The sequence below is a fragment of the Echinops telfairi genome, unplaced genomic scaffold, assembly GCF_000313985.2.
Source record: "Echinops telfairi isolate 266 unplaced genomic scaffold, ASM31398v2 ScPeMD7_3;HRSCAF=10, whole genome shotgun sequence".
Lineage (NCBI taxonomy): Eukaryota > Metazoa > Chordata > Mammalia > Afrosoricida > Tenrecidae > Echinops > Echinops telfairi.
This window is the reverse complement of record NW_022103899.1, coordinates 58,598,006-58,611,462: the sequence shown is the minus strand read 5'-3', so window position 1 is coordinate 58,611,462 and position 13,457 is coordinate 58,598,006. Positions and strand designations below refer to the sequence as shown.

Below are 13,457 nucleotides of genomic sequence, written 5' to 3'. Positions count from 1 at the left end.
CCGGACCCGGGACCCGGGACCCGGGACCAGCGTGGGCGGGATGGAAAAGGATCGTTCATGGGCCATCTCTTTGGGCCCGATTGCAGAAAGAAAAATAATTTTTTTATATATGCCATCTATATTAGAAAAAACATTTTTATATAACAATACCAAATAAAATATTTTCAACCTGCCTTGCACCACCAAGTACAGACGTTTTACTTCCAAGTTATGCCCCTCGGGCGCCAATGCCCAAGGTTTTGGGGTTTTTTTAAGTGTCAGAGCCCTTCAGATCGTTCACAGAGCCCAGGACTTCGGGACCTGAGGGGTCGCTTGGTTTAAATCCTGGTGCTGTGTGTGTTAAACTCTTTATGTGTGTGATTACTATGACAGATTTCACCCCCGAAAAACGCTTACATTTTTAATAGCCCCCTATCAACAAGAAACATTACACAGAAGGCAATCATGTTTTTTTAACATTATTTATCTGGGGGTCAGAAAAATGTCAAAGCGATATTTTTGTTTTAAAATTGATATTTAACAGTTTTTATTGACATATAATTCATACACCAACCATGCAATTCAGTGGTTTGAATATATTTTAAAGAGTCGTGCAATCATTACCACAATCAATTTTAGGACCTCTTCTTCATTCTTGTACCCATTAAAGCAATATATATTTTTACATTAAAAAATTTGACATTTCAAGTTACCTTAGAGTCTAGGGGCCCTTTCATTGACGAATGTAATGTTGAAAATTTTGGTGTGAGTTGATGGTGGATTTGAACGCAATGCAACTTTTTCTTTTGTGTCTCTCCAAATGGGGAAGCGTGGTTTACATAATGCGCATATTTAATCAGCAGTGCCCCGCCCATTAAGTGCCTGACAGACAATGGTCTCGGTGGAAGCGGGGGATGGAGCGCTCCCTGGCAGGATCAGCCCCTGGGGAAATGGTGTATATGCATCATTGGAACCGGTGCGTTCGAGTGAGGCCCATATAGGACCACTCACATGTGAAAGGACCCCAGTGGCTTCCTGGGACGCGCACTGGAAGGTTCCCGGCAAGATCGGCAATTCAAACCTACCAGATAAGGCTTTCTGAAACCCAAAGAGGCTCTTATACGATTGCTGTGAATCAGGACAGCAGTGCACTGGGTTTGGTACAAATACTAGGCGTTCTGTAAATGGAGTTTCTTTGTCTAGAAAAATGACTAAATGGAAAAAGACCAAATTGTTGTAAATGCTGGGGATCGGATCATTTTCATTCTCTTAAGTATTAGACTGCTAAGCCCACGAAAGGTCAGCCATTCAAAATCACCAGCTGTCTCATGGGAGAATTAATTCTGACTTATAGTGACCCTATAGGACAGGGTAGAACTGCCCCTGTCGGTTTCTGAGACTCTCACTCTTTACAGGAGTATAAAACCTCATCTTTCTCCCACAGAGCAGCTGCTGATCTCAAACTGCTAACCTTGAGGTTAGCTGCCCGCCGACACATAACCCACTAGGCTAACCTGGCTCCCTGCCTCAGAAACTATATATAGAGGTCACTGTAAGTTAGAATAGAGACTATAGCAGTGGGTTTTTGTTTTCAGTTTTTATGAATTTTCTACAATAAACATACAAAGCCATTATCATCAGAAAGTAGATGTCGTGTGTGTGCCAATAAAGATATACAGAAAGGTGGACATTTTACTTGCTGAGAGCTGGCACTGTGATCCCAAAGCTCGTTCATTTCTCTAACGTTGTTCTGTTTTCTCTTCCTCTGTAATAAACCATCCCCAAACTCAATGCCTTCAAGCAACAACAGTGTTTGTTTTGCTCACAAATGTGTAATTTGGGCAGCCCTTCCAGAGAAAGCTCTTCTCTGAGCCGCTTGGTACCAATGAAGGGCAATGTCAAGACTAGGGCAGCGCCAAGAATCGTGGGAAGGCCCATCCTCTCTTCCATCTAGCTGTTGATGCTGGCTGACGCAGGGCCTGCTCATACGGCTCTGACTTCCTCCCCACACAGCAGCTGAATCCCAGGAGCAGCTATCTCCAGAGAGAAAGGGAGACAGGAAGACGTATCTCCTTGTATGGTCTGGCTTTGGGAGTCACAGAGCTGAATTCTACTGGTCCAGGCAGTCACAAAGGTCTGCTCAGTTCAAGGGGCAGACCCACCTCTCCGTGCAGGACTGTCAGCATTTCGGGCCCGGAGAGCATGTGGGATGGTGTGAGATCATTGTGGCTGTCTTTGGAAGACCCGGTCCCCCAGCCCTCCCCGTGAGTCTGTTCTAGTTTCTTTGTGGGATCTGAACAAGGTAAGATGCATCTTTTGACATGGATGGGTCAACACAAGTCTGGATCCTTTGAGAAATGCTGTCCAGCAAGTTGTGGTTTTATTTACAGATACAGAGAATCCTGTGCACACTCAGTTCCAGAAAGAGAAGATGTGGGGGGAGGTCAGTTCCTTGCAATGGCTGCCAGACTGCTGTCTCCTGCCACTACAGGGGTGGGCCCTGCTCCCTGCTGTTAAAGACAACGGACAGGCCTGCAGTCATCTATTTGGTTTATGTAGGAGGGGTTTGCACCCAACTGATAATGGTTCCTATGGAGACCCAGAGAACAGGTCAAAGTTAAGCTGCCATCCTAAATCTAGGATCCACCCATCTTGTCACATGTGCACCCCCAATCCCTCCTCTTCCTATTGTGTGTATGTCCCTAGACCACCCCCTCACTGCTATATAACCTATAGTGTGACCTCTTCCTGTGACGTATGTCTTTACCTGTAATTAGGGGGCTTGCACGCCCCCCCCCCAAAAGGTATATAGGCCTGGGTTAACAATAGAGGTTTCTCTCGCTGGTCCCGCTAACCTCTCTTGCCCCTCTCCTCTCCTGTCCTCTTTCCCTTCCCCCTCTCTCCACATGGACCACCAAGCTGGGCTGAGGTGAGCAATGCTACCATAAAATGTGTCTGTCTGACTGTATTAATGTGATATCTCTTCTATTGCTCATGCTCTCAATGACTTTTTGTGCTTATTGAACCCGCGACTAGTGGTGGGGCTGGCTTCCCCCCTCCCCTCAACTTTATACTCAAGAAGTGTGGGAGACAGAAGGATTTCTCTCAAGTTGTCTCCCCCAAATATATGCCAGACTTAGCTGCTTGCTACACGTGGCAGATGACTATACACTTGGAGGTCATCAGGAGTGGATTGGGGGTCATTCTCCCTGAGAGCTATCAGCTGTCTAGACCAAGCAGACACCACTGTTTATCCCACAACAAGTAGGGCCCACTCCCTTTTGATAAGGATAGTAGTTGTCTGTTTCCTTGTAGGAGACACCAGAGAGGTCAAACCCGCCCAAGGATGACCAAGGTTAGGCTGCCATCATGAATCTAGGGTCCGCCCATCTTGTCACATGTATCCCCCTAGACCTTCCCATTCCTATGGGCACACCCCTAGCTCATCCCCTTCCTGTTACGCTTATGCCTGTCATAGATCCCCTTCCTACAATGTGTATGCCTATTGTACTGCCCCTTCCTGTGATGTGTGATTCTATAATCATGTCCCCCTAAAATGATATAATGTTTGGTGAGCAATAATGAAGCTCTCCGGAACCCGGGAAGCTCTCTCAGGCTCCTGGGGGCCCAGAAGGCTCTCCCCGATTCCCGGGGCCCTCTCTGGCTCTTGGGCCAGGAGAGGCTCCCCGGTTCTCCGTCCCCAAGGCTTCTCTTGCTCTCATGGCTGGGTTCCCCCCACGAGGACCATCAAGCAGGCCTGAGGTGAGCAATGCTACCATGAATTGTGTCTGACTCCATTTATTCCAATCACTCCTCTAACTCTCATGCTCTCTATGACTTAACTATAATCCTTACGTATCATCGCTGTACAGTTGCGCCTACCGGACCTGTGATGATTTGTGGAGGACCCCTCTCCCCTTAACCCCACAGATGGTGCCCAATGTGGGGCCTGGTAGGAGAAGAACTCTTTTGAGTTATATCCCGTGTAACAATTGTACGGCCTCATCAGACAGAGAGAGTGAATCGGGAAAACTTTGGGTTTATTTTTTGAAGTGTGTTTTTAGTCCGAGTGAGATATGGGTCAGGCAAAGAGCAAAGATACAGAGTACGGTATCACACTTTACCACCTCTTGAAGAAACAGAAGGTAAAGGTAACAAGAGAATGAACAAGTTTCTTCAATTGGTAAAAAAATTTAATCCTTCTTTTCTGGAGTCAGGAACCTTTGATATGGAGATCTGGGATAAGGTAGTCACTAACTTAAGAAAAGCTCACAGGGAAGGACAGAGCATACCCATGTAGACCTGGGTTCTGTGGATGCAGATTAAAGAAGTGTTGGAGCCGCTGCAGGGTGGGAGAGTAAAAGGACAAGACCAGCAGAGCAGTGAGAAGGTTTTAAATGGAGCTGAGAAAACCAAGTCTGAATCAGGAGATATCAGACTAGAAGCACCTGCACCACCACGAGAATATAGCGTAGGGAATCACAGTACTATCAAGCAAGTCAGTGTTGGAGGGAGAGATGAGATTAGATCCAAAGAAAAGCAAGTGGAGAGATTTAACGTAGAAGGTGAGGTTCAGGAAGTAAAAATCAAAGGCGTAGGGTGTAGAAAAGCACCTTTGCTTTCACAGGTAGAGAAGAGAATAGCTCAGGAAGCAGATTTAGAATTCAGAGTGGCTTATCCCGTGAGAGTTATATACAGGGAGCCTGACGAGCAGCACCCAAAAGGGATTCACAGTGTTCCCTATAGGGAATATGGCACGCTGTCAGATTGTTTTAGAACATGCAGGAATGTAGAGACAGATGAGTACAAGGCCAACCTCATGGCAGCTGCATTGGCAAATTATATCAGACCTAGAAGACAGTGCTTTAGTTGTGGGAAGACAGGTCATCTTCAAAGAGAATGCACACAGCACAGGGCGATCAGCCTGGCCTTGAAAAGCAAACTGCGGCCTGACCTAGAGCATGGGCCAGGTCCACCTAATTCGGGTTTAAAAGACCCTGAACTGTGCCCACGCTATAGGAAGGGATCTCATTGGGCGAGTCAATGTCGCTCAAAATTCGACATTAACGTGTTGCCATTAGCCAAGGCTACCCGGCAGGAAAATAGTGGAAGGAGCTTGATCCAAGTCCTGCCTAACAGAGCTCAGAAGGCAAAGCCTCTGCCTAACCCAGCTAGAGAATCTTTGAATGGCAGAAATCGCAGGCATCCCCCAGTCTTCCAGCAGGAGCTCAGACCTAGCCAAACAGGCAAAAGCCCAGTCTCTGTTCTCACTGCAGTTGGTTTTACTAACCGAGAGAAGGCTCAGAAGCCCCCATGCAGTTTGTTGATTCTAAAAAGCAAGAGCCTTTTATTGAAAGAGTAAGATTTAACCTAAACAGTCAAGGAATTAAAATTGATACTGGAGTTGATCAGAGTTGCAAGGAAAAGCCTAAAGTTGTGATTGAATCAGAAATGATTAAGAGCGGTAATTGGAGTTCGCTACCTAAAAGAACTACAGGATGCTTATTAGAAAAGTCCCAACATAAATTCTCAAGGTGTTGGCGGAATAAGTGAGCAGGATTATGAAGAAATTAAGGCAATAATAAATTCTGATATACTATGGTTTATAAAGAAGGAAGATCACTTAAGCCAATTTTTGCTTCCTTGCATTTCTAGAGTAAAAATATATGCCTATCAGGAAAGAATACTTGAGATGTCTGGCCACCATTTAAATGAAGGGGTCTGCTGGAATGTTGTTGTGGGGAAACAACAGCGCCCCCACATGGAATTAGAAATGGAAGGGAAAAGGTTTTTAAGTTCTGGATATTGGGTCATTCAGGTGCGCCTAAGACCCGTCCATTAACTTCCCCTAAATTCAGCTTGGAAGGAATGAGTGAAGTTAACTAAGAGAGATGATTGCAAGATTGTAAAATCATACAGTGTAAGAATCCTGAAGGGGAAATGGCTTAATTGAGCCTGGAACCTTATTGGTAAACTTGGAGAAAAAGTGTCGTTTGGCAAGTTACTCAAGAACAGCTGAACAAATTTATTAAGAATTTTTTCAGTCTTTCAAAGTATGGAAGTTCTCCCAATTAGTCAGCTCTCTTAATTCTCTGAGAGCTGGGAGCCCAAATTTACATGTTAGCTCTCTGGATTCTCTGAGAGCAGGCAGCCAATATTTACATAACAATGAAGGCTATCTAACAGATAGTTTTACTGGTTCAACACCAAGCAAGGTAACTGAGATTCCCAGCGATGCTTTAAAGGCTGCATGGTTAAAACAGAAGGGGGAGAAGAGGAATCTTATGTATGGGAATTTCATTTGGTCAATTTAACCAAAAAATGTTTCTCCTTAATAAAAGCTTGTAACAAAATTAGGACAATTACACACATTTTCACTTCTACAGAGAAAATTGATCCTAAGAAATCCCAAGAGGATGGAAACCGCACTTGGGATCTAGGTCCCCATGTCATGTTTTTGCAGAATAAAGCTGATGGACTCCGTTTAGAAGGACCCAATCACGTTTGGAGAAAGATGGACAAGGAAGAGATGGAGATGCCACCCAATCTTAATCATGATTCCTTTTTCAGGTTTAATGACACCCCGAAGAGAGGGGCTATTTGTTTATGTTTTCACAGGCAAAGGAGATAGGTGGATTTCTCTTCAACCAGCAAGGCCCAGAAGAAAGGAGGGATGCCAATGCGGTGACGTGACCCCGTCCTGCTTATTGAAGTTACCCAAAACATCAAGGAGACCTCGCAGATTCCTGAGAATGGCGATCACTGACTGCTGAGATATTCTTCCATTGCGGATGCCGTCTGAGAGAAACTCTGGGACTCTATCATAACTGAACATTTTATACAATAATGACTGGACTATTACTACAAACTGTTGCTTTGCTGAAAGATCAAGATTTTGGATTTGTTGATTAATGCTATAATGTGATTAGAATGTAACTGATTTCTGTGTAGCTCCTTACCTATATAATGTAACATTGCATAATTGGGATTTGATCAGGAAACATTTGCAAGGGTTTAAGGGAAACTTTTCATTAGATGTTGATCAGCTTAATAAGGATATTTTCTATACATTCAAGGGTGGATTTAAGGCATTCCACTAGCTGAAGTATTTGAACAAATGGTAGTTGGCATAGAAAGAGGCTGGGCTCAAAGTATTTCACATAGCTTAAGTTCTAGTCTGACTGTGTTGTTTATCATCATAACTTTGATGATCGCAGTCTCATGTCGCTTCTATAGGAAACTAAGAGAAATGAAAAAGGACCGTGTTGCCTCTGTGACACTATTAAATCTTAAATGTAATGCAGAAAGGGGAAATGTGGGATACTAGCACTAAGGGAAATAAAACTGGGACTTAATCCCTGACATGTACAGAGGGAATCTGGAAAGCCAGGGTTCCATGGTGGGCAAGCCGCCACTCTGGTAGTTAGAGATATAGCCCGAGTATATTTTCCTACGGTAATCTATCATTTCCACAGTTTCTCCCTCTAAAGCTGCACTGCCTTAAAGTGAGCACATGGTTGATTCATTCTCCCTATAGAAGCTGACATTCCTAATTGCTCCTTTTCTTCCCGCCGCAGCATCCAGCCCCTCTCATACCCGCCTCCAATAGCAGATGGACATAAGGGGACTTTATCCCCAGCACCTGGATTCAAAATGTTTGCTCTAAGCCTGAATTTTTGGCTATATTAATTGGATCATGAAGTTTTGCCTTGACAGCTTTTAATGTACAGAAAATAGCCATGTCACCCATGTGGCTTTTCAATTTTATATATAAAACAAAAGGGGGAATTGTGGGAAACAGAAGGATTTCTCTCAAGTTGTCTCCCCCAAATATATGCCAGACTTAGCTGCTTGAGAATGACTATACACTTGGAGGTCATCAGGAGTGGATTGGGGTCATTCTCCCTGAGAGTTATCAGCTGTCTAGACCAAGCAGACACCACTGTTTATCCCACAAGTAGGGCCCACTCCCTTCTGATAAGGATAGTAGTTGTCTGTTTCCTTGTAGGAGACACCAGGAGAGGTCAAACCCACCCAAGGATGACCAAGCTTAGGCTGCCATCATGAATCCAGGGTCCGCCCATCTTGTCACATGTATACCCCTAGACCTTCCCATTCCTATGGGCACCCCCCTAGCTCATCCCCTTCCTGTTACGCTTATGCCTATCATAGATCCCCTTCCTACAATGTGTATGCCTATTGTACTGCCCCTTCCTGTGACGTGTGATTCTATAATCATGTCCCCCTAAAGTTATATAATGTTTGGTGAGCAATAAAGAAGCTCTCCGGAGCCCGGGAAGCTCTCTCAGGCTCCTGGGGGCCCAGAAGGCTCTCCCCGATTCCCGGGGCCCTCTCTGGCTCTCGGGCCAGGAGAGGCTCCCTGGTTCTCGGTCCCCGAGGCTGCTCCTGCTCTTGTGGCTGGGTTCCCCCCACAAGGACCATCAAAGCGGGCTGAGGTGAGCAATGCTACCATGAATTGTGTCTGACTCCATTTGTTCCAATCACTCCTCTAACTCTCATGCTCTCTATGACTTAACTATAATCCTTATGTATTATCGTTGTACAATTGCACCTACCGGACCTGTGATGATTTGTGGAGGACCCCTCTCCCCTTAACCCCACAAAGAAGAGCCTCCCGATAAGCAGAAACCGAGGGCTGCTTTCCATCTCTAGGATCTCCTCTCTTGCCACTATTTGGATTGCTGGCTTCTTTCAAGATCCCAGGAGTCTGATTTGTTACGGAGGAAAAAGTTAGACCTCTAAGAATCTTGGTAAGTGCTTAATTGGCAGGTACTCTTTCTAGAGGCTTTTTGTTCAGTCCCTCCTTTGATTGAGAATATTCTAAAATTAGATTGTGCATTGGGTACACAAGCCTGTGAATTTCTAACAAAAAACAACACTGAATTGTCGATCTCAAAAAGATGAATTTCATGGTTTATGGATTAATATCTCAGTATTATCAAAACTAATAATAGGAGGTAACATTCAATGGGCCTTTTCGGGCCATGGACTTTCTCTCCTAGAACCATGGCCCAGTTTATCCGTAACTTGGTGGAGAAGGCTCCGGGGATGGTAAACGCTGCTGTGACGTATTAAGAGCCTCAATTGGCCACATGTTGGCACTATGCCAGCCTGGAGCTGGTTCTTCCACCCCCTGCTGAGATCCCTGCAGCTATTGGTGGGGGGGTGGGAGGGGGATAGTCAATAGTGCTCAGACTGGTGGCTTCAAACAGCTCCCAGTTAAGGAAGCTCTGCTGAATGGTTTGGTGGCCACTGAAGTGTGGATGTGGTTTTATATTGGCCAGATCATAGGCCAGCGAGGCATCACTGGCTATGAGGTTTGAAGACCAGTCTTTAACATCTGATTCTATTTGCTATTCGAGTTTTCTTGGGCCATGTGTGATCTGTCTGCTCTAATAAAATAGATCATCTAAAACAAAAAACAAAAAAACTAATAGACCTGTGACTTGATAATACAGAGACTATTCATGAGGCAAGACTTGATCTTTGCAAAGCTCATTAATGTGAACGCATTGAAGAAGGAAACTCAGTTGAGGTCTTCTTCTTAGGAGAATGGTGGTCAGTGGTCTGTGGGCTGGAACTTAAGTCCCTTTCACATACCTTAAGGAGCCCTGATCGCATAGTAGGTTGCACATTAGACAGCTAACTGCAAGGTCAGCAGTTCGAAACCACTAGCTGCTCCGAAAGGGAAAGACAGGGCTTTTGACTCCTGTAAAGAATTACAGTCTCTTGGAAATCCACAGAGACCGGTCTACCGTGTCCTACGGGGTTGCTGTGAGTTGGCATCAACTGGATAACAGTGGGTTTTTTAATCTACCTTATTTCCTTCTGTGGCAACAGGAGCTCCTGTTCTTGGCGTGTGCCCCAGGTGATCTAACTTGCCCAATTGTGGAAATTCACAGACATTGGGTCATGGCTTTTTCTGATGACCCAATACTGCCTGGCACAAAGAATAGACTTCCATCTTACATGACAAAACCACCGGACCACACAGACATCCGTCTCCACAACCCTGAGACCAGAACTAAATGGTACTCGGCGATTACTACCAGCTGCTCTAAAAAGGATCACATTAGAAGGTCGTGGAGAGAGTGGGACAAACATGTGGAGCAAAACCCCAAGTCACAAAAGAAATCAGGCTGACTGATCAATAGAGACCGGTGAATCCCCAAGACTATGGCCCTTAGTCACCCTTCAGGTCTGGAACGGAACATACCCTGTGTGTCAATCAGGGTTAACTAGAGAAACAAATCCAGAGACACTCACACATGTGTAATAGAGAGCTTTATAGCAAAAAGTAATTGCATATTAAGAAAACATCCCAGCCCAGTCCAGATCAAGTCCATAATCCAATATTAGCCCATATGTCCAATATCAGTCTGTAAATTCCTCTTCAGACTCATGCAACACATGCAATGACTCTGAGTACAGGAAGCTCACAGGCCAGTGGGTGGAAAGTCTTGTGGATCCAGTGAAGGTGGAAGCATCTCAGTGCTGGCGTGAGTCTCCACGTGGCTCCTCCAGCTCCAGGGCTCTGGCTCTATCAGCATAGCTCCATGTGGCTTGTCAACAGGAATGTCTTGCAGAGAGAGGGTGTGAATCTGGCCTCCAGTGAGCTATTTAATCTGTAGTGCCTCCAAATGAGGTCATCAAGCTGTGATCTGATTGACAGGCTAGACTCCACCCCTTCACTCTTAATAGTCTCACGTTGACATCAGATTATGTAACTACCACACCCTGCTGTTAGAATCACCAACCATTTAAAAGGACAATATTCAGAAGGTCGGAAAAGACCAACCCATAGAAAAGACAACTTTGAATGGTAAAGTAGAAACCAAACCAGTTAATTCCCACTAACCACCGGTGACCCCTGTCTTATTGAACGGATTTACACTTCATAGGTGTGCCAGGCTATGAATTTTTGGAAGGCACTCGCCAGGCCTTTCCTGTGAGGCCCCGATGGGTTTGGTTTTTAGTGGAGCGTTTATCTCCGGACTCCTTTGGGTCGAGGCTCAACAAAATCAGGGGAACCCTCAGTCAGACAGGTTGAGCCCCTCGCGTGACAATGAACTCAAACACACCAACCACCGTGAAGACAACACGAGCCGAGTCAACATTCTGTTCGGTTACACGTAAGGTCGCCATGCCTCAGAGCTGATGGGACGGCAGTTACCAACAACAAACAAGGAATTCACAGGCCTGAAGGTCAACAGGCACAAACATATGCTCGGCCTCCATGGTAATCAGGGAATTGCAAATGAAAACCACAAGGAGGGACTATGTCCCACTGATGGGGTTGGTCGCTCTTGGGAGACCTGACAGTACCAGTATCGGCTGGGTCTATGGGCAGTAAGTGCTAGCACGTACTACTGGTGAGCAGGTGAATTGGCAAGACCATTTGGAAATGCCCAAACCCTCCTATTCTTAGGTGTGTGTCTTAGAAAAGTTCACACAGGCACAAAAGAATATAAACTCAAGGAGATGTTTTAAAAACATCTCTAGTAATATTGTAGTATGGATTGAATAATGTCCCCAACACCTCCCTACCACAAAAACAAACCTATGTGAAAATTAACCCTGATGTGTTCTGGGACTACAAACTGCAAGTTCAGAACAGATGTTCGCACCCACCAGCTGCTCCTCGGGAAAAAGATGAGACTTTCTGCTCCTGTGAATGTTCACAACCTCCAAACCCGAGGGTGCAGTTCTATCCTGCCCTAGAGGGTCATTATGAGTCGTAACTGACTCCACCGCCATGAATTTGGCTTTCCTTTGTGTGTTTTGGGACCTGTGAATGTGATCCTGTTTGGGAATAGACTTTTCTTTTGTTATGTTAATAAGACCATACTGGAGCAGGGTGAGTTTCATAGCCCTGGCATCCTAGTGGTTACGTGTTGAGCTGCTAAACACAAGGTTTATAGTTCGAAACCACTAGCCGCTCCTTGGGAGAAAGATGAGGCTGTCTACACCCTGTGGCAGTTATGCAAGTTGGGTTGTGTTCCCAGAGAAGCTGGAGATCGAATGATAAGAATTTTGCAAGACCGAGGACTTCTTTATCGCAAATACCTTTTTTAAAACACATACAGCAATTGTACACATGGGCTTCTCCAGATGGACTGCACAGGCATTAAACTGACTACATCTTTGGGAAGAGATGATCGAGAAGCTCAATGTCAACAGCTACAACAAGGCTAGGGCTGACTATGGAACTATCCATTGTTTCTATGTAAGTTCAGTTCCTCACAAGTGGACCAAGAGGTACCATATACGCTCGAGTTAGTAGCCAACCTGACTAAAAGCCGAGGCACCGAATTTTACCACAAAAAACTGGGAAACTTACTGACTCGAGTATAAGCCTCGGGTGGGAAATGCAGCAGCTACCGGTAAATTTCAAAATAAAAGTAGATACCAATAAAATTACATTAATTGAGGCATCAGTAATATAAATAAAATTACATTAATTACAAAAACACTAGATGTTTTTGTAAACTAGCTCTGTAAGTGGAAAAGAGAGTCAAAAACAATCTGGTATCAACAATAACTATACACACTGTGTTACTGCATGCGCTACATTAGTACATCCGTTGCCTTGCTGCAGGTATACAATGCAGCTTGTATAGTTTGAGGCCTAATGCAGATTGATGATATTCCAAAATGTGATAACATGATTGTTTGCATAGAGTATACGCAGCATTACCGCATATGTATGGGAAGTGCTATTGCAACACATGCAGTAACACAGTGCATACACAACACAGCATGTATATTATGAGCCCTATCACAGGCTGCTCTATGCGAGCATAGTCACCACTGGGTCCAGATAGGGGTTAATTAAAAAATTAAAAATTAAAATAGAGCAGACTAAGTACTGTAAATAAATGTACTGTATATCCAAGACCAGAGATATACCGGTACTTGAATTCAGCAATGCTTGGGCGGAGCAAGGGGGCGTGACTAAGCACTGGTAAGACTGTAAAGGCTACCTCATTGGTCACAGCCCTGGAGAAGAGTGGGAGAAGAGCGCCCGCATCGACATTCATCTGACAAGGATGTGGTGCGCCCCAGGTACCAGCACACAGAAGCAGGCAGGTTCTTGCCCAGTGCAGCACAGACAACACAGAGGCTGTCGGTGTGCAGGAGAAAAGAAGAGCGGTGAGATCATTAGTCATCGGACCATCCACAGAGGGTACAGGTCCCTGCAGATGAGCGGGAGAGACCGGAGAACACCCGCACTGCACCGGAGAACAGGTAAGTGGGCTCCTCACTCAAGTATAAGCCGAGGGGGGGCTTTTTCAGCATAAAAACTGTGCTGAAAAGATCAGCTTATACACAAGTATATACAGTAACATCATGATGGGTGGAGAAAAGGTTGGTGTTGTCAAGGGTTTTGTCTGTTTGGATCCAATCAATGCTTATGGAAGCAGCAGTTTCCATAGGAGCAAATGACACAGTGCATC

General features: G+C 45.1%; 1 pseudogene; it reads left to right on the top strand.

Annotated features, from left to right (window-relative positions):
* The first annotated feature begins 9,006 nt into the window (after positions 1-9,006).
* Positions 9,007-9,323, top strand: LOC101658010 (annotated as a pseudogene).
* Positions 9,324-13,457: the final 4,134 nt, after the last annotated feature.